The sequence below is a fragment of the Microtus pennsylvanicus genome, chromosome 4, assembly GCF_037038515.1.
Source record: "Microtus pennsylvanicus isolate mMicPen1 chromosome 4, mMicPen1.hap1, whole genome shotgun sequence".
Taxonomy (NCBI): Eukaryota; Metazoa; Chordata; class Mammalia; order Rodentia; family Cricetidae; genus Microtus; species Microtus pennsylvanicus.
Window position 1 is genome coordinate 138,613,616 of NC_134582.1, and position 27,450 is coordinate 138,641,065.

Consider the following 27,450-nt stretch of genomic DNA (forward strand, 5'->3'; position numbering starts at 1 on the left):
AAGGGGGATTGGAGTTTCTTTTATTTATTTTTCATTTTTCATTTAATTTTTGGGGGACTTGTAAAAATCAAGAAAATGTTTGTGTGATTGTGTATGTGTGTGTATATATATGTATGATTTTATGTACTTTTGCTTTAGTACTTCAGGGACAGGATGCTGACATGCCAAAACACACCAGGACAAGCAAGGCAGGGCAATCAGTGACCTTAAGAAGCTTGTCTTGGCATTACCCTTTACTATAGAAGTGTATTGTTTAACCTCTTTGGGCCTCAGGTCCTTATCTACAAAGAGAGAGAATTGAAAAGGGTTGCCTCTAGGGAATTATACAGCCTTAAAATTCTGTAGCCTCTACACCAGCAACACTTGAAAGGGCATCACTGAAGACCCCCCCCTGCTTCTTTGATTCTACATGACCCCCTATGTGTGTTTATGGCTTTTTAAAAGATCTTATCTTAAACTGCAGCAACTTTCCCACTTTCAGGATAATCTCATTTCCTCCTGATGCTTTCAGGATCCTCTTCATAAGGGCTCAGACCAGTTTTGAATCCTTGCCACGGCATTTTCCCAGAAAAGAGTTCAGTGGATGCTGCCTATAGCCACTAAACCGGAGCTTTTAGATGATCCTTTCCAGAGAGTCTAAGGATCAGCCTCCCTTTCCTTTCTTTTTCTTCTTTCTCCCCCTCTCCTCTCCCCTTCTTTCATTCCCTCTTTCTTCCCTTTCCTTTGGTATTAGGTTCTGAGTTAACGGCTTGCTAGAACTGTCTTGACTTTTCCCAGGAGTCTTCAGAGTTGTGTATTACTTTTTTCTCTACTTTTCAGCAAAGGAATCTAAAATAGAGGGGCTACACTTCGTGGACGATGACACAGACATTAAATAGAGGAGCCAAGATGAAAGCCCACTTTTGCTTTTCCCCAGTATGTGAAACCCTGCTTCATGGGGATGACTTAGTGAACCAGCAGCTAATGCATATGAATGAGAATGTTTCCAAGGATCAGACGTGGGACCAGAAGGAAGACCTTCTTGTTTTAGAATTGTTCTCTCTCTTCTCCCTTTCTGTTCTTCTTTCCTCCTCTCTGTCTCCCTTTGTCTAGCGCTCTCTCTCTCTCTTTCTCTCTCTCTCTCTCTGTCTTTTTTATTCAAACTCCCCACATGTTGGGGATGTAACCTGGGGCACAATATATACTAGACAAGGGTTCTACTACTGATTCCACCACCAGCCCTTAGACTCTTTTCTCTTATGATCAGGAAAAATATATTGTCTCAATGTACTCAGTCTTTCAGCCAGCCAAGGGGAAAGGCTGAAGATGCAAAAGGCTCCAAGTTTGTGAGAACTACACATTCCTTGACTATGCCCAGTAAAAGTTAGTTTCTGTAAGTGCTTTCATAGTCACCAGTATGTTCTTCAGCTAAGGTACAGAGCCAGTCCTTGTGTGCCTGGCTGCCTACAGAAGTTGGTCTGGCTCAGGACATCCACAAAGAGTAGAATCTGTTCCAGTGAGTGCCATCTACTCCATAGATGTACTACTCTACATTTTAAACCTGTGTTGAAGACACAAAAAGATGGTCTCTGAAGGAGCTAGAAGAACTATTCAAGGGATCAGGTGGGTCTACCTAATACCAAAGGAAAGGGAAGAGAGAGGGAATGAAAGAAGGGGAGAGGAGAGGGGGAGAAAGAAGAAAAAGAAAGGAAAGGGAGGCTGAACTAGACAAGAGAAGGGACTTACCCAAAAGTCATACATACAGTTTGTAGCAACATTAGAACTGGGCCATAGGCTTCCTTTCACAGTTTAGAAGTACACATTAGATATATCTACGGCATGCTTCTGCAGCTCCATGCATTGAGACTGGACTAGAATGGGGACCTCTTTTGCTAAATTCATAAACATCTTTCTGGTGATGGCTAGTTCAATACCCAGGACTGGTCCAAGATACTTTATCACTTTGAGATTTACATTTATTTTTTTTGTAGTTGGTTTACACTGAATGTTAAAGCCAGGGCTTTCATGGACTAAGTGAAGTGCTCTACAACTGAGGTACACCGCTGTCCTGGGAATTTTCCCTTTCTTGATGAGATGAAAGAAATTCAGAACTAATTTGATTTTATACTATTTTTCAGTTGTAAAAACTCAGACCCAAAGAACTAAAAAAATTTCTCAGAAGTGACACAGCTCTTTGGTGGTACTCCAGAATTGATGGGGACATTATTTTTTGAGCACTTACTATTGGTTGGTTGTTATATCTGAACCACTGCATTTGCTTCTTAAAACTTACAATTCAGTATTACAATGTCATGACCTTGAGTAGCCTATCCAAGCTGTGAGCTGCTCTCCAAGGAGCTCAAATCTAATTTCTGCCACCCACCCATGATGCTTGTTCAGTCTCTGAGTTAACATACAATGCTTTCAACCTCTTCATCCCCCATTGTTGATTTCACATTTTTATTGTTTATTATTTAAAAGATAGTATTTGCTGGAGTTAATATATTTGCCACAAATAAGTGATATACATTTATTTGTGTTGGCTAGTCATGCAGAAAATTGTTCTGTGTAATGAGAAAAGTGCTACACTAAAATTAGCCACTTTACTTCCCATGTTTGTCTAGTTGGGCTACATCGTCTGTCTGAGAATTTGTTTTGGCAATAATAAAAATGTAAAATGGGCATGATGATCTTCATGTACCTCTATATATCTGTGATAGTAGTTCCCAAGTGGCTTACCCAAACAATGGACAAGTAGCTCTGAAAGTTGGATAATATAAACAAATTTAGTACTTGGAGAAAGGATATTTTTATATAATGGTCATTTGTTCATATAATTCACATAAAAATCCAATTGATGTGTACAATGTTAAGAGTATAAACTAATGTAAAAGAAAATTCCACTTCAAGATGAGACCAAGTGTGATTTGAGTTTCCTGGTCTTGAAGGAACTCTGAAATATACTGAAAGTATCAAGTTGTACCAGAGCAAAAGTCTCCATCCATCGTACATAGACTCATTGAAGATTAGCAATGCTTTCACACTTTGGGGCTCTGTACCTCCTCTTCACCTAGCTCTAGTTTCAATCTACCACTGTGGCTGTCTGTAAACTATTTGGAGAAGTATTTCTTGTGGTCCCCAAGAATTTTGCCATCTTCTAGAAATGTTTGAATGCAGAAGTGGGACATGTTGCTAAATAAATTGCAAGAGTGAATGCTCTTATAATTGCCTGTGCTCTAGAGAGGGAGCTGGGCCCCTTCAGACACTGATTTTACAGCCTTAACTCCTGCATGAGCCAAGAGTTATTTTTAACTTCAGAAAGGCTCTGTGGCTCTGTGGGCTAGACAGGCTCTCCTTTTCAGTTTTCAATGTGACTGAATGGGACACACACTGCATTTCATGATTATATTTTAATGTCCCAGCATGCCAAGAGTATGCTGTTGATGCGATTTTGTGCTTAGTTGGTCAGCAGCATCAGGGCCTCATATGTTTTCTCTCTTCAGTTATAGTTTGGTGTATAAAGGAATAGTCAAGCTGAATACAGCACCTTGGATTGCTGAAGCCGTTGGCAGCTTGAGGGTTGTCATGCTCCAATAGGAAGCTTACTGGTGCTGGGCTATGCTTCAGAGAGTTTGAAGCCCATAGTTATTCAGCTTTTGCTCAGTGTAGCAATGGCACATATAACATCGGAGCTTGTTTTGTTGGTCTTTTAGCCTTATCTGCCTCTTAGCTTTTAGTAACAATTCTTCTCTATGTGCAGTTTTTACTTTGACAGGTCACTTGTTCATTTAACTAGAGTCTACTCCTATAGGAAAACACTTGCTCTACAGAAGCATTTAGGTGGATGGATGTTCTATGAAATATATTTTTGAGTTAGAAGAAGATTAATGATTTAGGCTTGAAGTGTTTTGCAGCCCTTCTTACTTCACTTCCTAAAATGCCAAGGCTACACAGGGATGGTGACAAAATTGCTTATTTATACCTTAAACCATCGCAGTGCCTCAGAGCAATCACAGGGTTTCTCTAGTTTACTACAGTAGAGTTTATGGAAAATACACGCTGGCTCCAGTATTAGAAAATTTAGCTATCTTTATTGTTCAAGAGGGGCAGTCTCTCTCTCTCTCTCTCTCTCTCTCTCTCTCTCTCTCTCTCTCTCTCTCTCTCTTTCTCCATACCTCTTCAACATACACCATTATTAAATGAAAATTCCATTCAACATAAACTAAGCCAGTTAGTTCTTACTCATCGTAATGCCTGTTATAATTTGCCTCCACTTAAAAATATAACTAAAGCAAGACAGTGTATTTTTAATGTTTTTCCAATTATCAAAACACAGAGTGCCTATAACTTAAGAGAAACTATAGTTTCATAAGTTTAACCTTTTTTTTCACCATTTATATTTCATGTGGCTGTTGCATCATTATGAAAAGACTTACATCCAGTAACCTGACATATGACTCTTATTTGGGAGAAGACGTGTCAATAAAGAACTACGTTTTCTATCATTTCTAAGATGTTCCATTCTCACTTTTTAATGTTTCTCAAACCCAAATAATCATTATCAATTGTTATTCATTTTCCTTTGTTTGTTCACAGTGAAAAACACTGCATCTAAGAATCTATGGTGTCTTACCTTTGATGAACTGTGATACTGTGAAAGGAGAAAACACATTCTAAGTTCTCTCAAAAGATAAAATTCTATCATCATTGGTAGAAAACTATGCATGTACGCAACATGAAATACATGTCTTTCTTAGCACTGTATGCAGACCAGAATGCCATATGTCTTCATCATAATTCTGTTTAAAATGATGAGCCCTATCATCTCTAGGGCCTAGAGAGATGGCTCAGCATTAAAGCATATACTGCTCTTTCAGAGGAACTAAGTCTGGTTCTCAGCACAAAGGCCAGTAATTCCAGTTCCAGAAGATACAATGCCCTCCTCTGACTTCTATGGGCACTGCACTCCTATGAATATATATTCATTTTTCATTCATTCATTTATGCCCAGCAATACTTAAGCATGCATGGGTATCCCATTTATGGCGGTTCTCCAGTTGTTCCTATCCTGGTTAGTCCTAGATGCTTGTGTTATTGTCACACCCAAGGTTCCACAGTCTTCCCCTATGCTGTCTGTCTAGCATTTTGGGGCCTTTCTCTTTGCCTTATCCCGTGCACTGCTCCAAGCAGTGCTATTTTTGGGTATCTGTTGTCATTCATTCTCATAACATGGCCAAAGTATCTCGAGTGCCATTGTCATATTCTGTAGTTTACTTCCTTCGTAGATGGAGATGTTTCTTAATGCTCAGGTACAGACCAGTAAATGCCAAATTATATATGCCAGATTCCAGACAATGACACATTTAATAACTATCATACAGGTATACATACCAACAGCAGAAACAGAAGAGGATGTCATCAATAGTTTCTACACAGATCTACAGAATGAGGTCAGCTTGGTTCATAAGAATGGCATACTAATTGTGATGGGTATGTGTGAACATAGGTACATAATTAAAAGCCAACAGTGATGACATACACTAAAGCATGTAACCACATTGTCTTCCTCACGTGTATGAAGTATGTTACACACTACATCAGAAGCTGTAGCTTTCAGAATAGGTTAGAGAAATATGATAAAATTCTCTCTCATGCCATCTGGCTAAACGTTTCATTCATACCATGGAAAATACCCTAAACGCTGAGGAGAAAAAATGACCACCAAGAGACTAAGTGGGAGGGAACACGAATGTCTTGTTTTTCTAAAGTGCTTCAATTTTTTATGTGTGTTTGTATGTGAAAATAAAAATTTCTTGCTTAGCAACATAATGAGTTTTGGCCATTAGGAATAAAATCAAATTCCTGTAGAGATGACTATTTTTCCTTTTTTTTTTTGCTTCCCAATTGCCTGGGATAGAATGAAGAGTTTAACTTTTCAAATATTGGATGCCTCAGTCTTCTGTGTAGATCAGGCTTTCTTAGTCCCAGTACCATAGCAGTTTTCTGCCATATGATTCTTTGCTATGGGACTTGTTTTATTGATTTTTAAGTCTTCAGCATTACTTTTGGTCTCTACCCAGCAAACACTGGGGCAGACATCCTAGGTTGACAAAGTGCTGTTTGAAAGACGCTGATATAAAGGAGTGAGTATGGCGTATGGCATCCTATGCTATCCTAGGGATATGTATATACATAAACAAGGTGTGTATGCATGTGTACATGGTTATATATGTCCATGTAGAGATATGTAGATTTCTTTAAGCTAAGTTTCTACTTAATTAAAACATAAGATTATAGCAGAACATGAATTGAAATTTGATGATCAAGTAAGTATCAATTTATACTTATATAAGCCCAGGGCTCAGACTATCTCAAAGATTCCTGGAAGGTTCTGTTGATAAGAATTGTTTTCTACTTATATGTTTTATATCCAACATTTCCCATTAAAATATGTATTTTGAAAGGCAGTATGTGTGTAAAGAGTATTTGAGTGAATAAGAACTGGGACATAGAGGGGGAGGGAGGAAGGAAGGAGAGGGAGATAAAACACAGGAGGTGAATGAGCAGATGAAAAGCGACCAGCATGAGCCATGCTGGGGTACTGTCAGACTGAGAAATTTCAAATTTGGATGAAACTGAACTATTCTTCCCTAGAAGACACCAGAAAAATCAAGTTCCTGGAGATTTCATCATTATAAAGATAAGTTGACCATGCCTTCATTTTAGAACTTCATTTCAGGAAGTTAGAGCTATTATTAGGCTAACGCAGAGCTTATCTCATTAAAGGAACATTAATATCTTAAAATAGTTAGAGAATATGCTAGGCAAAAGTGACTGCTCAGTGGTAGAGCCATTGCCTTGTATGTTCAAGGACCTGAGTTTGACCTCCAGCACTGTAGTGTGTATACTCCTGTAATTGTTTGTCTCCTAAGGGAGCTGCTCAGACAGTCTGCATCCTGGAAGCATGAGAATGCTTTGTTCCTCTGTCCAGTGCCTCCTACAGTTGCTTTGCATATTCCAGAGACACAGCATGGAGTACTGTCTAGGAGGAAGGATTGGGGACTATAAATCTAGGTTTGAATCCAAGAGTTTTCAGTTCACTTCTGTGTGACACTGGGCAGGTTATAAATCCCTCTGTGATTCAGTTCTCTTATGTAAAAGATTTAGGAGGTAGGATATCCCCTGTTGATGAAAAGAATGAATATCTATCTATCTATCTATCTATCTATCTATCTATCTATCTATCTATCTATCTATCTGTCATCTATCTATCATCTATCTCTATCTATCATCCATCTATATCTATCTATCTATCTATCTATCTATCTATCTATCTATCTATCTATCTATCTATCTATCTATCATCTTCAATGATCTTTCTATCTATCATCTATCTAATTTAGGAATTTCTGCTTGTATTATTATTCATTTTAAGGCAATATTTCAGGTGGTATTTCATGCCCTTGATAGAGTTGTATGGAATATATGATGGCAAACAAAGTTCTGATCTCACTGACTTTGGGGGGGGTGAGGGTACATGGTAATAAAACTAACAAAATTAAAATAATAACTCTTGATTAGAAATAAATGCCACCAGGAAACAGTCCCCTGATACAGAGTCAGGTATATTATACATTGTGCACTAGCTCAGGTATATTATATGCTGTACATTGGCTCAGATACATTATACATTGAACATGAGCTCAGGTACATTATACATTGTACCACTGGCTCAATGATCCAAAGGAAATGCATAGGGGGATATGGTTAAGAATATCTGGGAGATAGAGCAAAATCTATGAAAAAAGGACTAGGAAAAACTGTCTTTCAAGAGATGGGCTTAACTGAGAAAAGAAGGATGGGAAGGAGATGTGGTGATGCTGCCTAAGAGAAGACTTCCCACAGAGCAGGGTATTCTGCCCTCTCTTAGAACTGGAGGGGGAGGGGGGAAGGGAAGGAGGAATGGGAGGGAAATGGGAGGAGGTAGAAATTTTGAATGGTATTATTTATAAAGCAAAAAAAAAAAAAAAAAACCCAAACCAAACCAAAAAAAAAAAAAAAAAAAGAGAAATGGGTTGAATTAAACATTGTTGTTTTTTTTTAAAAAAAAAAAAAAGAGAGAGAGAAGGAACACAAACTCTTAGTGCTGTCTGCCCAAGAGTGGGTTTGATTTATCCAGAAGAGTTTTGGCATGTTCTGTCCTGATATAAGAGAGTCCAGGACCCAGGTGGGATGGAGGGATCCCATCTTGCTGGTTTTACTCTGACTTACAAGTGCACTGTGGTTCATAAATCTAAGAAGTAGTCCCGAACAAAGGCCATCGCACAGCCAAAATGGTAACACGAAGAACTTCTGTCCTAATTAACCTCTTATAGGAGTCTCATAAGGAAGAAGATGATTTTTTTTCTGGCCTTATTGATTTAGAACAGCATACAAAGCCACAGTCAGATCTTATCACTCTATGCTCAGATGTTGCTTCCAACATGTTTTGTGTATACAGGAGAGGAGGCTGGGGGTCAGGGAGCATTGCTTTCAATGCCTCACTGCTTCCAGAGAATGGTCTTAGATCTGGTCATTAGCTCTTGTCTTCCATTGTTTTGAGTCAGAGGCATGGAGGGGCCACAAAGGAAAAAAATAGGAAACATGGCAAAATCAAAGCTGTGCCTTCAGCTAGCTGAGCTCGTAGCCAGGAAGTACATTGGAAGTCCAAAGCATAGTGATATGGATTACAGTATTTTTCCTAGAAGTCCATTAAATCTGAACAGCTTGAGTATACAGAATGTAAGCAGAATGCGTACGTAGTTATAAATGATCTAAAAGCACATTATTAGCTGGGTTACAGGTTGGGTGAAAGTGTGGTCTGTAAAGACAAGCTTCTAATAGTCTTTCTCAGAAAAAAAAATTCACACAAGGAGCCAGTTTCGGAACACATAGTTCCAGAGGGACAGTATCAACTGCCAAGGCCCTCAGACAGGACAAAGCAGAAAGTGTTTGGAGAATAGGAGGAAAGCCAGTGTTGTTGGAATTTAGGCAAATAAATACCATGGCCCGAGATGATGGTAAGGCACACAGAAATTGCTCCATGAAGGAACACAATGTTGTAGTAGTGATAATCAGATGTATGAAGTCTTGTAGCAGGCACAGTTTACAGAAAGCAGGAGGAAAATCCTGAACTGTTAAACATACGGGCCTTTTCTCTTCAAGGGGTGGAAACTTCCTGGTCACCGGAAGGCTGGAGTCGATGTTACCTAACAAGTGATCTTTTGCTATTCTATGGAGCCAGCCTCCACCTGAATCTCTGCAAATCCTAAGCATTGCTTAGTCCTCAATCCTGAGCTTTAACTCTCAGTGGCTAGAACACATCCTTATGAACGTGGTTACATGTACGCTGCACCCTGCACCAATAGCATCCATCCTTATAAAAGAGCCCCACATACTCTGCGTCCTGCACTAATAACATTCATCCTTATAAAAGAGGCCCCATGTAACTCTGCATACCGCACCAATAGCATCCATCCTTATAAAAGAGGCCCCATGTAACTCTGCATACTGCACCAATAGCATCCATCCTTATAAAAGAGGCCCCACGTACTCTGTGTCCTTCACCAATAGTATCCATCCTTATAAAAGAGACCCCACGTACTCTGCGTCCTGCACCAATAGGATCCATCCTTATGCGTATCATAGATCCTTCCTCCCTACCACTTATCCTGAGCACTGTGTATCTGGCAACGGACACATTCTTGTTGTAAAGGTCACAGTGCTTTGCTGGAGAAATGCACTTTGTAAGGGAGTTTTGATGTAGCCATCCCGGAAGCTTAGTCATGATAACTGCCATATGGAAAGTTCTCCCCAATTTTTTTTTTTTTACTGTATTTAAACATTAAGAAAAATAAACCATGAGGCCAGACTCTGGAGGCTTTTAGCCCAGTGCCTGTGAAAGTGGCACTACCCTGAGTCTCATTCTTTGCCTCACAAGGATTGTCTCCCGGCTGGCCATGGCGTTTGCAGGGACCCTGACAAAGACATAAGCTGGTTCTGTTTTCTCTATTTTTAAACGCTAATGTGGGTATTAGACAGTTTCAAATGTAGAGAAAGTAGGAGTTTCAAAAGTCAGAATTACTTTTAAAACTTTGTTTGATACATTTGTTGCTCCCAGGGGCAGGCCTGTAAGACATAATACTTCTTTTCAGACACAGAACAAGAGGATACAAGGAGAGGTCCAATAAAGAGATACAGAGCAAGGCTGGGATGATGTCATACAGGTCCCTGACTACCTTCTAGCTGGCCTGTCGGCTCACCGGGTTGACTATTGAGGTGACATCTAAGATGTTAAGGTCAGAACAGCTGATGAGAGGCAGAGAACCCAATAGCGACTGCAAACCTTTTGTTGTTGTTGTTTGCTTGTTTGTTTTCAAAACAGGGTTTCTCTGTGTAACAGTTCTAACTGTCCTGGAACTAGCTTTTGTTAGACCAGGTTGGCCTTGAACTCACAGAAATCCCCCTGCCTCTGCCACCCCAGTACTCGGATTAAAGGCGTGCACCACCACCACCTGGCTGAGACTGTGAGCCTTTGAAACATGGATTTGGAGGTAGAGCCAGAAAAAGCAGTATAGGTAGACATATTTATCATGATTGATACCAGTGGTATCTGGCTTCATTTTGGGGCCCTTAGTTTCATTAATAAAAGAATTTAACCTGGATGAAGTCAAATGGAAGCTCAAGAACAACTTTATTTGAACTTAAAAGAAATTCCCCAGCTCAGGCAAGCTGTGACTCTCAGCATCTGCCTGGATAAAGAGACTGGAAGAGAGAAGGGAAAGCAACAATAGCAACCTGCTGTTTGAATTGACGCATGGCAGCAGGCCCGTAATTCTGGGGAGGAAAACTATAGTACCCATTAAAGGAATAGAAAATAAAAAATCTCTTTAATACGGCCTAAAGTGAGCACACCCTCCCGGGGATGCTCCTTCTTGAGGGTGGTTCCTAGACAGCTCATTGACTGTCCAATTGGAGTGCTAGATCTCCTCCCAGGCCAGGAACTATACTCTCTTAACCACAAGTTTTCTCTTAATGAGATTTTATTGCTATTCAAACATGACTAGTAATTAATAATGGAAAATTGAAATGATAGGTTTTAGGAGTAAACCCTTATTATTATTTTTTCATTGTGATGAATTGGGTCACCTTCTTTGTACTTCCCCCTTGCCCTTTCCATTGTTTTATTAACCATATTTTAAAAGTGTTTTCAATGGGTTACTTTGGATTTTGCATCTATAAACTTTAGTATCTTCTGTTATTTTCTTTCTTTGGTTTCCTACTCTTATTTATTCTTATATTCTTATATAATTAACATGGTTCTTTTATAAATGTTTTCCAACTTCAATTTTGACAATTTTTGCATATATATATATACATATATATGTATATATACATACATATATATGTCTGTCTATCTATCTGTCTGTCTATCTATCTATCTATCTATCTATCTATCTATCTATCTATCTATCTATCTATCTATCTAGTGTCGTGATCATTTTTGAACCCATCGCATCACCCTGCCTTCTATCTGTTGACCGAGGTTTTCTGTCCTGCCCAGTCCTGCGGGTAAAAAAAAATCGCACAGAGGTCTACATGAGTTATAAACTGATTGGCCCATTAGCTCATGCTTCTTATTAACTAATTCTTATAACTAACATTAGCCCATATTTTTTGACTGAGTTAGCCACGTGGCTTGGTACCTTTTTTGGTAAGGCAGTCACATCTTGCTTCCTCTGAGGCTGGGTCATGACTGCAGAATGCACTTCCCTCTTCCCAGCATTCTCATTGCCCTGCCTCTACTTCTTGCCTGGTCACTCTGACTATACTTCTGCCTGGCTACTGGCCAATCAGCATTTATTTAAAATATAAGTGACCAGGTACAGACATTGTCCCACAGCAACTATTCACCGGTTTCTTCTTCCCAGGAAGATTTGTCCTGCTTTCCTGTCTTTGTATGTACAGGGCTTGCGCAGACAACCAGCCACATCTGTTGTGTGTTCATGGATTGTGATGAGCACGTCATAGCCAGAGGATAGCAGTTTTCAGAACTCTTCCCTTCCTCCAGCTCCTATAGTCTCTCTGCCCACTATCCGATAGTGTTCCCTGGGCATTGGGGAAAGGGCATAGATGTCCTCTTTAGAGCTGAGTACTGAGCCGTCACGTGTTTCTCAACAAGCTGACCAGTTGTGGAAGTCTGCATTAACCGTTACCTACCATAAAAATAAGCTTCCATGACCAAGGCTGGGAACACTCGCCAGCATCACATTTTTACAGGAAAACAGTCGTGTGCTTCATTTTGTTACCTCTAGGAACTAAAACACAGGCCATGTGAAGTCTATTCTAAGGCTCTAGTGGGCAGTCATTTTCCAAGGTAATCCACTGAAAACTATACCTACGTTTAATTTGTATAGACCTGCGTTGAGGCTTCGTCTTCTAGAAACTCACTGTGCAGCCAAGGCCAGTCTTCACCCCCAGGATCTTCCTGCCTCAACCTTCCAAGTGCTGGGGTTACAGGCCCATGCCACCAAGCCCAGGGATTGCTTCCTCTGCCTTCTTTTTTCAGAGTAAATATGCAAAAACATATTATGTGACTTGCTTCTAACCAAACCTAGCCTCTTAAATCCTTATTTATTATAGGAAAATCATGTTTGTATTGATGACAGTCTTGCTTCAGGTCTGCAACAGTGATTGTCATGGGAATTCTTTCAAAAATTGACCTTTCAGTTTCTCCCAATAGCTGTATTTCTCCCCCTACCATGAAGCATATTCTTAAACACTTTCTCCCCAGGAAGGATGTGTAGACAAAATTTCTGGTCTTTCTATGTCTGAAACTGTCTTTGTGTTCATGCATGATTGATTAACAGAATATGGAAATAAAGGTTCAAAGTCACTTTGCTTTCCAGATTTTAAAGGCACTGTTACACCACTTTTGGCATTCACTGCTCCCACTAAAAGCTTTAGTGCTAGCCCAGCAGGTTTTACTTTATATAACTAGCATGTATACACATACACACACACACACACACCACACACCACACACCACACACCACACACACACACACCACACACACACACATACACACCACACACACACACACACACCACACACACACACACACACACACACCACACCACACACACACACACCACACACACACACACATACACACCACACACACACACACACACACACACATTCTGTTCCTTGGTCTCATGAAAACTTTTGAGACCCCTCTTTTCCCTGGGTTCAGAGTATTATTGCTGGTGCCCTCAGATGTGGTTCTTCTCATGCCTTGGCTTTACTACTTAGTACGCCTTTTAGCTTTAGATTTAGAAGCACAGACTACCATGCTGTCTGCTTTCAGGTTTCTCTTTCTGTAATTCCTGTCACTTGTGCATTTGACTTTCTCAATTCATTTCTGTATTTATTGTATTATTTATGTTTACTTATTTTTAAAATTAGCTTACAAAGTACCATGTTTCTTCACAGTATTTTCCTAAGTTTGGTTATTGGCTTCTCCACCTGCCCCTCAGGCTTCACCCCCTCCCCCGATTTCTTCCCCATGCTGCTTCCTATATTTTTACACTTCTATCACACTTTGAGAAGGATCTGTTCAGTACATTGATCCATTTGTTGATTGGGAGTTGGGGAGTGATATTTAATTCTTGCAGTTCTTTATATTTTCTAGATGTTAACCCTTTGCTTGAAAAATAATTAACCAGGTGAGGAATGTGAATTGAAACTGTGTTGAGAGTCCCCTCCCCCCAGAAAGACTACTATCAAGAAAACAAAGGGCGGGGGGGGGGGAGGAAGTGTGGAAGGAAGAACCCCACACTCTGTTGACAGGATGTAAACTTGTGCAAGCACCGTGGAGATCAGCACAGGAACTTATCAGCAAACTTAAACTCAAGCTACTGTTTAAGCGCTGGACATTTATTTGTTTATTTAGCCTGTGTGTGTATGTGTGTGCACATGCAGAGGCCAGAGGATAACTTGTAGGAATTGAGTTTTTTTCTTCCATCAAGTGGATCCTGGGCTTTGTTCTCAGGCCATCAGTGTTGACAGTCAGTGGTTTTGCCAGCTAAGTCATCTCTCCAGCCCCATATCTGTATTTCTTAATGATGCTCTCAATTCTACTATTTCATTTTCTTTGCATTTTATGAGATTTCACTTCTGTTGAATTACATTATCTTCATTTTCATATCGTTTTTTTAGTGTTTATGAACACCTTCTGTCCAATTATTTCTTTTTCACAACTGTATGTTCATCCTCTTAAACCCCCTTGAGGTTGGTAATTAAGATGTCTATAAATTCTCTGTTCCCCAAATGATCACTGTTCTTCCCAGCTTCTGATTGTTCCTCTTGTTCTGGTCCACTCCTCCCCTCTTTGTTTCTGGGTTTCTTGGAAGATAGTTCTTAGCTGGTCATTAAGTGCGTGACTGAACTTGATCAAATTGGATGGCATAGTTCCTGTGGCAGATGGGTACCTGAGTTCCTTGGTGTGCTGCCCCTTGAATGTCAGACTTTATTCGCTTTAAAGATTTTGAAGAGGAGTTGGCTATTTCTCCCTACTTAGACCTTTATCTTGGGAGAACTGAAAGTCATTGTAGGGACTTCAGCTCCTCGAAAGCATCTCTTTCCACATCTATATGGACAGTCTTGGTTTTTAATTTGAAAATAGATGCATCACTGCACAGACACAGAGAGGATGTGCCACCCTGTGTACTGTTCAAATGTCCTTTAATTCATGACCTTATCTGTGCCTTAGCTTCTACTCTCCTCTTGACACTTGGTGATTTTTGAGCTTAAACTCTTTCTGCAAGGTTATTTGAATTAGGAGTTCCATGTGTGATCTGGCCATCCTAAGCTTAACTGCCTGCATTCTTGATGCATCTTCAGCATAGTCCTGGAAGAACTTGTCAGTTCTGGGCTCTAATGTTTTCACCCACTGTGTTTATTCCATTGTGTACTTAATTATTGTCATTACAGTGAGATGTAGGAGGAGGATGTAGAAAAACACACACTCAACTCATTGTCTTGAACAAGAACTTGAGCTTCAGTCTATCCACCAGTGTGATAGCACGCTCAGCGCTTTCACAGACAGTGCTGGAAGAGCCATTGTCCCATCTCTATGGCCTACATTTCTTAACTGCTTTTTAGGAAGGAAAATGTTAATCACTTATTTTACAATATAGGTTGGAGAGAATAATATCAAACCACTTTCAGTGATGATGTTCTTAATGATGTCTTGTATAATGTCTAACCCATATTAAGCAAATTCAAATAATAACTGAACATTCAGGGCTCAAAAATAGACAATAGACACTCAGTTTATATATGGACATCTAAACAAAACTTCTCATTCAAAATATACTGGGAAATAAATGCTGCCAGCCTTACTTTCTATTATGGCTTACGGACCCAGAAGTGTTTGTTCACACAAGCTACATCTCTCATTGTGAAAAGTTATTCTGGACAGCTGCCTTCATATATAATATTTATATGTAAAGAAATGCTATGTGGAATCTAAAGTCTGTACATGCTATCAGCTGTGAAATTTGATTTTAAGACCTATATGATTAAATGGTAGAGAGAACAAATGAGAAAGCAAAACACCTAACTATGCCTTTGCTTAGATTTTGCTATTATTCACAAAAATGGCAAGTTTAAAATCAGCATGGAATTCCAAGTTGTGAGGCAGCCATTACGCATTTTAAGATGGATTACTGTGTTTGCATTTGTTTTAGCTGACAGACTGTCTTGGTCCTTGTGTTTTCCTCGTCATAACTCAAAACCATCTAACTCTGGGCATATTATATAACTTTTCTGGACCTTATTTTCCTCATCCATGAAATGAAAAGTGTCTTCTCTCACAGGACTACTTGAATGAAGCCAGTTAGTGGAAGCAACTTCTCCACAGCCAGGAATAAGTGGCCACAGCCATAGAGAAGCTATAAAGAACCCTGTAGGTGTGTTTGTTAAACCATAGCTCAGAGTTATTTCGGTGAAAATAACCACAAAATGAAGCATTAGTCAGCTCCCTCTGTAAAGGCAGCAGACTCAAAATATCTTTTCAGCAGACAATCATCTATTATCAGACAGTGAGGCAGAGCGATTTTAAAAGATGCACCACATTTAGCTTTCAGAGTGTCACCCACAGACATCCCCAAATGCAGATTGTATTTGTGGATGCAGGCTTGATATCTGCTTATACCTGAGCTGACTTCATTTTATATTTATTGGCTCTCATTAAAATTAAACAAGTTATCTTTCTTTTCTATGTAAAATGGACAGGGCTTCCTAAGGAAGCCTTGACCTGATTGTCAAATAGACTTCCCAGAACACGAAGCTAGGCAGATGGGGGATGTGGTGCTGTAGAAAGTGCTGGCAAGCTGCTCTGGACATATCTGCTGCGAAGTGATGTGGGGGAGGAGAACATTTCCTTGCTTCAAGAAAGAGTGCTGTGTAATTCTTGTAGAGCTTGAGGAGGAACGGAGTCTTTCACATGGTGTCAGCATGGCAGTATCAAGTTATGATGGAAACTATGGGCAGTCACACTGTGGGGAGCAGATGTAAGCTCAGTTCTGACTTTACTTGGGGAAGATATCTTATTTTTACTATTACTTGATGGCCTAGAGAAAACGACTTTAAATAGCCCTTACATTTGGTCTTTTAAATAAACAGATATGCTTGGATAATTATTTTTTAACTGTCGTAGAGATGGAGAAGGCAGAGATGAACTTACAGTCTTCCAGATGCACCTTGGGCTACTGCACAAGAGGACATGTCTATTTACCTTGGCACGGTGTTCAGTGTCAATAGGCCCAACCATACATAGTTGTCAGAGTCCACAGCTGTATTGATGTATTATTGGCCTAACAGGTCCAATTGAGAACTTCGATGAGCCTTAGGATCACAGTGACAAAGCAATTTCTACCCCCGCGTCACTGTTTCCGCCAGTCTCGTCTGTTTCAGGAGAGCATGCCCAAAGCACTTCTAGTCAGCTTGCTGCATCTACTCCCTGGCACCCTTGCCGTGACAGTCACCAGATGGGCTTGGCTGAATAGATGGAAGGGACTGACTCTGGGCCCCAATCGATTCTTACAAATTCAAGATCTTAAGAGACGAGAAAGATGGCAAAAAGAGTTTGGAACGTATAAATCTCCTACTCTAGAGAGCACATAAAGAGTGAAATAAGCATTGTCTAGTGTAAGTTGAAGCCAATTTTTACTACAAAAATATATGGTTACTTAGATATTATAGAAAGGAATATTCAACCAAAAGAAAAAAACCTCTGATCTCCTTCAGTCTTAATGGTAAGAGATAATCACCGATACATTTTGCTTTTGCACCTTTCCCTATAAGATGGATGTACTGTAATATCCTTGTTTTCTGGGAGTGCACATCAAATGTCACATACAGTGCTTGGATTTGTATTTCTGACTATTCAGATCTCAGGCAGCACTGTTGTTAATGGCTGTGTATTATGTATCCAAGGTTTACTAAGAATGTAGACTTGATTTCTTGTGGTTAAACAACTTATTTGTCAGAGGATAGAGCAATTAACAGGCAGTTTGTAAAGGTGCTTTGGAACTCCTATCCAGATACTACTTGCAGGTGAATATGCCAGTTTGTTATTGTTTTATCAATGCTGAGAACGATAGGAGACTCCTGCAACAGAGAGAGGATTGGCTAATCTAGCTTCCCAGTTCTCAATCCTGAAGAGGTTTCAGGACAATATGGAAGGGCCCATGATGAATGCCTACTCATGTAATGAGTTGCATTGTATGAAATGAATTCTAAACCTAGGGACTTTTATAAGAAGCAGAAGGAAGCTAGCTCTTTGACAGGCAGGAGTCATTGCCTTATCTTGCAAGGTTGCTTACTGTAGAACCCAACCCTAGAAATGGCCTAAGTGAAGAAGTCAGGATTTTGCATTTGGAACATGTCCAGCAAGATCCAGGCTTCTCCCAATACATCCTTTTTGCTATATAAATATTTGATTAGTACATCTAGACTTCTAGATATTTTCCCTTATTGTGGTTCTGCTATTATCTTTGGAACATTTCATTTTATGATGTTGAATTGCAAGACAGAGGTTGTATTGATACTAGCTTGATTTTATATAATTCTGTTTAAAGAATCAAAGGTATGGTTGGCAGAAAATGCATGTTTTGGTTCTGCAAGGAAGTGGTATTTCCATCTGGAGGACTTTGACAAACTAAATGGTTGTATAAGAACTTATACAGCCTGGTCCTGTTTTTTGGAAATCGTTAGCTGCTCTGTGTGTGCACGTGTATGTCTGTGCTTGTTGGGGCCAGAGAACTATGTTGGGTATCTTCTTCTAGCACTCTCTACCTGTTTTTTTCTTTTTCTTCTTTCTTTCTTTCTTTCTTTCTTTCTTTCTTTCTTTCTTTCTTTTTTGAGACAGGGACTCTCACTGGGCTTGGAGCTCTTGGCCAGTGACCTCCAGGCATCCACTCATCTTCACTCCTCCAGCACTAGGATTATTAAAGGATTATTATTATTATTTCCACACCTGGACCTTTACACAAGGGTTGGAAACCCAAAGGCATGTTCTCAGGCTTGCGTGGCAAACACTTTGCCAACTGAGTCATCTTCCCAGACTCTCAGTTAGCTACATTTGACATTATCTTACTTAGCTCATTTAAGCTATGACTAAGACAAATATGTATTGCTGGTGTACTAAATATGAAATTGATAATAAGTGCCAACAGTCCTTTGAAAACCAGAAAGAACTCTATAATTATGAGAATAGATTCAATTTTGTGCACGCGACAGGGCTTTGCCGTGTAGCTTTGGTTTGTCTGTAATTTACTAGGTAGTTCAGGCTGGCCTTGACTTTGTATTAGCTCCCAAGTATTGGAATTACAGGCACGCACTACCAAACCTGGCTAGAAATTTGAAGTCTAATCTTCAGTACCTGGTGTACTCAGTTCAACAGAGCACTGTTTACAAACCATATTTACCTTGTTTATTAGCCACAGAACTTGTTTTTTGGCCAGGTCCTAATAACTACTATTGTTTTAATTGATTTTTTATTTTCTTGTATGCTAAGTTAGTAATGCCATTCAATTGTGTATCTTTGGTGATTGTTCTGAGGTTGTTGTTTTCTTAATTTTGCTTTAATAGTAGTAGATGCTTTTACTAGGAATGGAAAACCTTGAAAAAGAAAAAGTTTGTCCTAATTGCTATGTTATAATTATAAGAGGAGGAAAGGCAGGAAACAGGGCCTTCAGAAGTACTGGCAGCTGAGAAGAGTCAACTGCACCAAGGATGCTTTTGTGAGAGAACGAGCAAAATAGCTCTCTGTGTACCCTGGACTTTCATGCATGAAGACAGGATCATCTTTACCATCTGCCTAATCAGTAATGCCAGTGTCTTCAGCAGAGGCTTGTTCATTCTGAATGAGACACTCTCGCCCCCTTCTTCTTTACCTATGCATCTATCTATCTATCTATCTATCTATCTATCTATCTATCTATCTATCCATCCATCTACTTATCCATCATCTATCTATCTGTCTGTCTGTCTGTCTGTCTTTGTATGTGTGTGCTTGTATGTGTATGTATGTATCAATCATCTATCTCTTCTCTCTCTGTAGGAGTTAGAGGCAAAAACTGAAAGACAGTGGCACTTTACAGCTGAATAGAATGGTGCTAGCAGCAAGAACAGCTCAGCACAAGGTGGCCTCTAAAAGCTATATCATTACATAGGCCCCAAGCCTACTTTCACCTTCAACTCTACCAAAACCTGTCAATTTTGTACTGCTTGATGAATGTAGCACCAGAGGGCAGGTTGTAGGTAGAGTTTTCCTATTCTGACCACCTGCTCTCAAATCATCAACTTGGAGACTTAAGATTACTTATAAATGCTCAGTCAGTAGCTCAGGCTTGTTACTAACTAGCTCTTACAGCTTAACCTATTTTTATTAATCTATGTGTCAAGGCTCATGGCTTTTACCTCTATCCCATTTTGTGTAACCAATTCTTTCTGCATCTGACTGGCAACTGGCTGACTCCACCCTTCTCCTTCCCAGCATCCTCAGTTTGGCTCCCCTGCCTAGCCTTGTTCTGTTCAGCTATTGGCCAGTCAGTTTGTTGATTAAGCCAGTGACAGTGACAAATCTTCCCAGTGTACAAAGGGAACATTCCACAGCAGCAGGAAACTTCTTATTTTCTTTAGGCATCTCTTTCCTTCACAGGTAATTTGTAGATTCTGCAGAATATCCTTTTCTCATCATCTCCATTCTTCCTGGCTTACTACTTATTACTACTCTTAGGTCTACAAAAAATTCTGTCCTCTCCTAGAAAAACCCTTAAAAGATGGCCCTCTGCTTACTGCATGGACCACACCTTTGTACTCCAGTCCTCAGACAAAGCCTCACCTGAGGACTGGAGAAAGCTCACAGAGGCAGTGTTACTCAGCAGTGGCTATCAGCATGCCAAACTCCTCTGGGGCTGTACCAATCACTTGTCATACTGTCATACTTGTCATACTAATGCTGCAGCTAGAGTAGTCAGTGCCCAGTGAGTTTCGCCTGATTAACATTTGTTTTCAGTCCCAATTCTTTCTTCCTGCCACACTGTGTGGTCATTAAAGATCAGTTTCCCATTCTGTGCTCTATACCATGTAGTACGCTCCCAATTTGTCCCTACGATAAGCCTAGCAAGTCAGATAATTGAAGGAATATTCTGCAGAGCAGGCTTACACTGATGTTATCTCTGCTGAGCTAAGTGAAGTAACTGAGATACACGGAATTGTAGATGGATTTTCCTTTGGACCACCCAACTCACAAAAAACGACACAGAGACTTATTATGAAAGCTCGGCCTTAGCTTACGCTTGTTCCTAACTAGTTCTTATAACTTAAGTTAACCCATATCTTTTAACCTATGTTCTTTTACATGACTCAGTTACCTTTACTCCCTACTACCCATCCTGCTTCCATTTCATCTGCTGGTGACTCTGCCTTTCTTTCTCCCAGAGTTCTCTCTGTCCAGAGGTCCCACCTATACCTTCTGCCGAGCTATTGGCTGTTTAGCTTGTTATTAAATCAATCCCAGTGACATATCTTTACACAGTGTAATCAGATATCTCACAACAAGGAATGATTAAGATGTCAAGTCAGATGTGCAGTTTTGAGTACCTTGTCTACTACTTCAAGAAGTCTCTTAACCCCAAGGACTCTACTTTCTGATCTGAGAAATGGAGACACTATGTATCTCTTAGATCGATTCTCTGAGGTTTTCTATACTGAAAATTTTTATAGATATGTTGCTTTGTTGCCAACAGTACTTTTATTTTTTAACGTTTGGCTTCCAAGCCATGTTTGGTGTCTCAGTCCCCAGCTTTGTTCACACGATGGCTTGTGACAGGGGAAGAACCTTATTCCCAAATAATCCAGATACCTGACGTCGTCAGCACTGAGGCCACACTTGGTAGGGATGTGACAACTATTTCTCTGTCACTAAGAACCCATGCTTTGTACGTTTCCTAATTACAGTCTTGAGCTCTGTGATGGTGGAGGCACTGACTGTCTTTGTGAGCAACTACTACTTTGGATGAGAGGGTCTGAGCAAAGAATGTGTCCAAAGATGAGCTTAGGTAAAACTTAAAGTTACCAAAACACGAATCTAGACTCTCCTATAGTTACATGATAGAGAAAAAAGGGCATCTCCCCTCCATTTCAAACAAATCCTTTCTGTGATTCTCATTTGCAACCAACCTGAGAATTATATTGTTAACATGCTATTTTGTTTGTTAATTATTCTAATTTAATGGGTTAAATATCATCTCTTAATTTCTATTGACGTAGTTTACCATATAGTTATCTTTAAAATAGTTAATTAGTTGAGGTAGAGCAATTTTACTTACTCAGGCTGGCCTCAGACTTCTGGTCTCCTTTCCCAGTCTTTAAACAGCTTGAATGACAGGTCTGTACTCCCATGCCTAGCTTCAGGTTCCCCAGAGCATTCATTTCTCTGCTGCAGCACAGCAGTGTGTGTTCTACGCCCCTGTGTGGGCATGAGGATATCTTTGGGGGACATAACCAAAAGTAGGGCTTTTGTTTCAGAGTGAGAGATGGGTGCATGCAGTTTTACTAACTACTGTAAGAATGTTCTCTAGAAGGCTGTGTTAAGGCTACAGACACACACAAGGTTCTGTCGCTTCATAGTTCTGCCAGCTCTTGGCATTACATAGCTTTCTGCTTTTTCCCAGTCCAATGGATGTGAAATGGTATCTTGTCATTTTAATGAGCATCTTTCTGATTGGTAATGCTGTTGGAATTGCTTTAGATGCTCACACGTCTGTTGGGCTTGCTTCTCTATAATCTTTTGCCATTTTTTCTTATTTGAATTTTATGTTTTTGTGGTGTTAGAGCAGCTCTTGCCACTTTCAAGATACTATTTCCCTGTTGCTTTTAGAAATTGCAAGATCTTCCAATCTGACACACTTTAGTTAGCTTTACCCATAATATCATCCCATGAACATGGTTACAAAGATACTCTGGTGCTATATAATAAAAATTTTGTCTGTAGTTTTATAATTGGGGGTTTTGCTTATGAAACCTTTCGATATATCATCACAAATTACTCTCTGTGTAGCACCCATTAATTTTATAATTTCACATTTCATAGTCAGATCTTTAACAGCTTAAGTTTACTTCTGCACAGTAGTGTTGGGTGGGAGATAATACTAATTATTATTTCTCCACATAGAGGACCCTGCTCTCAATACTATTATCCCTTATCACATATACATGTGTGTAATACTTATGTTTGTCTCTGAGCTCTCTTTTGTCCTCCGCAGCTTCTTATATGTACCTTGGCTTGGTAAGTAATCTTAATAGTTTTTGGGCACATTTTCCTCTTTTTTTTAAAATAGATTTTATTATTCCATTTGAATTTAACTGAGCTTTTAAGTTTTCCAAAAATTTATATAGGACTTTGAATAGTTGTGCATTAAATTTACAGCTGAATTCAATGAGAATTTACCCTTTTTTCTGAGACAGGGTTTCTCTGTGTCATCCTGGTTGGGCTGGAACTCACTCTGTAGAATAGGCTTGCCTTTGCTTCGTGAATACTGGAATTAAAAGCGTGTACCACCACCCAGCTCAGAATTGATCCACTTTTTTAATTTTAATTTAATTTTATTATTATTTTTTTAAAGACAGGGTTCCTCTGTGTAGCTTTGGTGCCTGTTCTGGAACTCACTCTGTACACCAGGCTGGTCTCGAACTCACAGAGATATGCCTGCCTCTGCCTCCTGAGTGCGTGCACCACCACCACCCAGCAACCCCCCTTTTTAATAATGCACTTTTATTTCTCAGAGCATAGGTATCTCTTTGTTTTGGTTACCTTTGTGGAATTTTCAAACTTTTGGGGGGTGGGCGGTTTTATGTGTTCTTGACTAAACTATTAGTCGATTATGTTGCTATTTTAAATGCCATCTTTTTACTTACATTTTTAATGGGAGGTTTTGGATATAGAGAAGTGCTAGTGATTTTTACTCTTTTATCTGGTACCTGCAAACTTTGCTGGATTCTTATTTTCTTGTATTTATTTTCTAGGTAAATGATATCATATACAAAATGACAACTTACTTTCTGTTTTTCCCTACCTCATTTCCTTTTGCTTTACTCTTCTAGACCTGGGACTCATTCTTAGGCTATATAAGCATCACGGACACATTAAGCCTCCTGGTTTGAGAGGAAGCATCTTAAAGAAAGTTCAATTTTACCAGAGGCAAGGATTATCAAACTGAGTTTTCTTTTATTTTCTACTTTTCCATTTAAAAAGTTTAGGTGTTGAACTTTGTAAAGCCAATCTCTCTCTCTCTCTCTCTCTCTCTCTCTCTCTCTCTCTCTCTCTCTCTCTCTCACACACACACACACACACACACACACACACACTGTTTAAAACATTTTTCTTGACGTTACGGTGGTAGCATGGTTTTTCATAGGAGCATTGTCACTTCAAGTAGCATAAGGTCTTTTAACGTGCACATGTGCACAGTTACATACATGTGTCATTGCAAGTAAACACAGAATAATATGATTCCCTTTGGATTTTCCAAGCAGCCTTTGGGTTGTTGAGGGGAACATCTTTTCAGGTTGTTGGTCAGGGGAGTCCAAGAGACTCTCAAGACGATACAGGCTGTACTTGTCATTGTCCTCGGTTGCCTCAGTCGAACTTGAAGGTAAGACCCTGCTGCTAAAGATACCATATACTTTGGACGGAGTTTTTGGAGAAATGGATCTGGGTCTGACCTAGGGGCTTTCTCTCTGAGGACTAACGTTTATGGTACCAGAAAGTGCTGTGCAAGATGCTAAGGAAAAGAAGCAGTCAATAGCCCTGTTCAGTTCCAACGCCTCCACACCACAACAATGACCAGAACAGTACAATATTCTGAAAGGTATATAATGATAGGGGTGTTTTTATCCTGAGGACAGCCAACAAGTAATAGGGCTCAACACCTGCTCAGTAGGAGAGAATTGATGCCTGCTACTGTAAACCTAACCAACTACCCATGGCCCGTGAGGCCCAGGGCCACACAGGAGATCCTACTGCGAAGGCTTCCCTAAACCAGTATGTTTTCGAGCCACATTCTAAATAAACATTTATCCTCCCACTCACAGATAAGTGTGTCTCTCACTTCCTTATCAGAAACTTAGAGAAGCCGTTTCTTTTCCAGCAGAGAATGTCATAAAAAATGATAACTGGTTAAAAGGTAGAGAAAAACTGACCATGAGGTGCCCAGCCATGATTGCTGCATCTGTAACGCTACTCCTCTGCCTGAGGCTTATGGAATATCACAGAAGTGCTACTCTTCCACCTGAGGCTTAGGGAGCATCACAGAAGAGCTACGCCTTCACCTGAGGCTTAGGGAACATCACAGAAGTGCTACTCTTCCACCTGAGGCTTAGGGAACATCACAGAAGACGAAAGACCAGAATCTCTGCTGAGAGATTGTATTCTCTATATGTGACAAGGAAGTTGCAGCCATGAAATCTCAAGAACGTGATTGACCAGAAGAACAACAGCACCGATTGGCCAGCCAATGTGGATGGGAGAAATCTCACAGGGCCCCACCCCTAGATGAAACCACGTGCATTCATACTGCTGAGAGTGGGAGAATCAGTTTTCTACAGGGATAAGATCCCAATAGGTTATCCAATCCCAAGCAGTCAGCCTTATACACATATACATATGAACAACTCTAAATGAACCCAATAAATTGTATCTATAAATTTATATGTGCGTATGTATGTAATAATAATTCAAGAAAAAAAACAAATCATAGTAAGAACTTAGGTTTGACATTAAATTTTCTATGCATAATTTTTTTTATTGATTTTTATTGAGCTCTGTATTTTTCTCTGATCCCCTCCCTGCTTCTCCCCTCTCCCCTTCAACCCCCTCCCAAGGTTCCCATGAGTGAGTACATGTGATAATTGTCTTTCTGTGTCTGGGTTACTTCACTCAAAATAATGTTTTCTAGCTCCATCCATTTTCCTGCAAAATTCAAGATGTCTTAATTTTTTTCTGCTATGTAGTACTCCACTGTATAAATGTACCACATTTTCCTTATCCATTCTTTGGTCGAGGGGAATTTAGGTTGTTTCCAGGTTCTGGCTATGACAAACAATGCTGCTATGAACATAGTTGAGCACATGTCATTGTGGTACAATTGAGCATCCTTTGGCTTCCCAATTTTCTGAGAAATCTCCACACTGACATTCAAAGGGGCTGTACCAGCTTGCATTCCCACCAGCAATGCAGGAGTGTTTCCTTTACCCCACAACCTCTCCTGCATAAGTTGTCATCAGTGTTTTTGATCTTGGCCATTCTTACAAGTGTACAATGTAATCTCAGAGTTGTTTTGATTTGCATTTCTCTGATGACTAAAGATGTTGAACATTTCCTTAAGTGTCTTTCAGCCATTTTAGATTCCTCTGTTGAGAGTTCTCTGTTTAGGTCTGTACTCCATTTTTTTTTATTGGATTATTTGTTCTTTTGATGACCATTTTCTTGAGTTCTTTGTATATTTTGGAGATCAGCCCTCTGTCTGATGTGGGGTTAGTGAAGATCTTTTCCCATTCTGTAGGCTGTCATTTTGTCTTGTTGACCACTATACATAATTCTTATATTAATTTTTTATATAATTTCTTTATTTTTTGCTTTTTGTTTTGTCCTGAAGCAACTTTCTTTACCACATATACATAATTCTTACTTGGAAAGAAAATTTAGTCACTTGGACATTGAGATATGGTATGGTAGTGGTATTAGATATGATCTAATAATTCAGTGGGTTTCATTTTATTATTTTAATTTTAGAATGAATTTATCATACTCATTTTTTAAATAGAGAATTTAATTACTAGACTCAAGACTTTAGAATAATTTCTTTTCTTCAGAATGGTGTAGTGCAGTGGTTCTCAGCCTGTGGGTTGCGACCCCCTTGGGGTCACATATCAGATATCGTGCATAGGAGATTTTACATGATTCATAACAGTAGCATAAATTACAGTTATGAAGTAGCAACAAAATAATTTTGTGGGTGGGGGTCACTACAACATGAGGAATGGTATTAAAGAGTTGTAATATTAGGATTGTTGAGAATCACTGGTGTATTGTTTGGGGTAGGCCAGTAGCTTTTCATTCTCCTTAACAGTCTCGTCAAGACAGGACAATGAAACAGAACAAGAGAAGGAAGATGTCAGAGGCCTCAGTGATAGATGGCAATGCCTTGGTTAATTTTTCTTGTTTTAAATTACCGTTTGATTCTTGTGGCACACAATATATTTAACTCTAAACGTGCATTATTGAACTTGAATATCAAATATTTACTTATAAATTTGAACTTCTAACCATAAAATTGCAATATTTATTGTGCATAAGAATATTACTTAGGGTTTATAACTGGTAGTGATTTTTCTCAATTTGATGCACAGACATTTACTGAATGAGCTGCCTGTTATGCCTGCTCCCTGCTCCTTCTGTTTTCTGTCTAAGCAATGGAGATATTGCCCTTCTCTACATGCTCCTAAGTTCATGATGTTTTGCTCTAGTATGGACCTAAGAGACCATGGGTGGAACCCTCTGAAACTGAACTAAATAAAAGTCACAGTCCTTAAAAATAAAGTAAAGTGGCATTTTGTTCTTAATTGTCCTGGTCAATCTTTCTATTCTCTTAGGGAAAATTTGTTATTTTATATTTTCTGTCAGTTTATCTATGTCCTCCACATTTTTAAGTTTGTTTGAGTATAATCAATCATGTTACATTTTTAACATGCACCTTTGCATCTTTTCACTTTATGTATTATTTCCATATTTTTAAATAATTTCTCTTTAATTCTCTTAATCTTTTCAATAAATTGATTTTAAAATAACTAAAGCCTAT

At 39.4% G+C, this 27,450-nt stretch overlaps 1 protein-coding gene across 1 annotated transcript in view; it reads left to right on the top strand.

Annotated features, from left to right (window-relative positions):
* Positions 1-27,450, top strand: part of Gpr158 (G protein-coupled receptor 158) — a 352,600-nt gene that overhangs the window by 2,912 nt on the left and 322,238 nt on the right. The window lies entirely within an intron of this gene.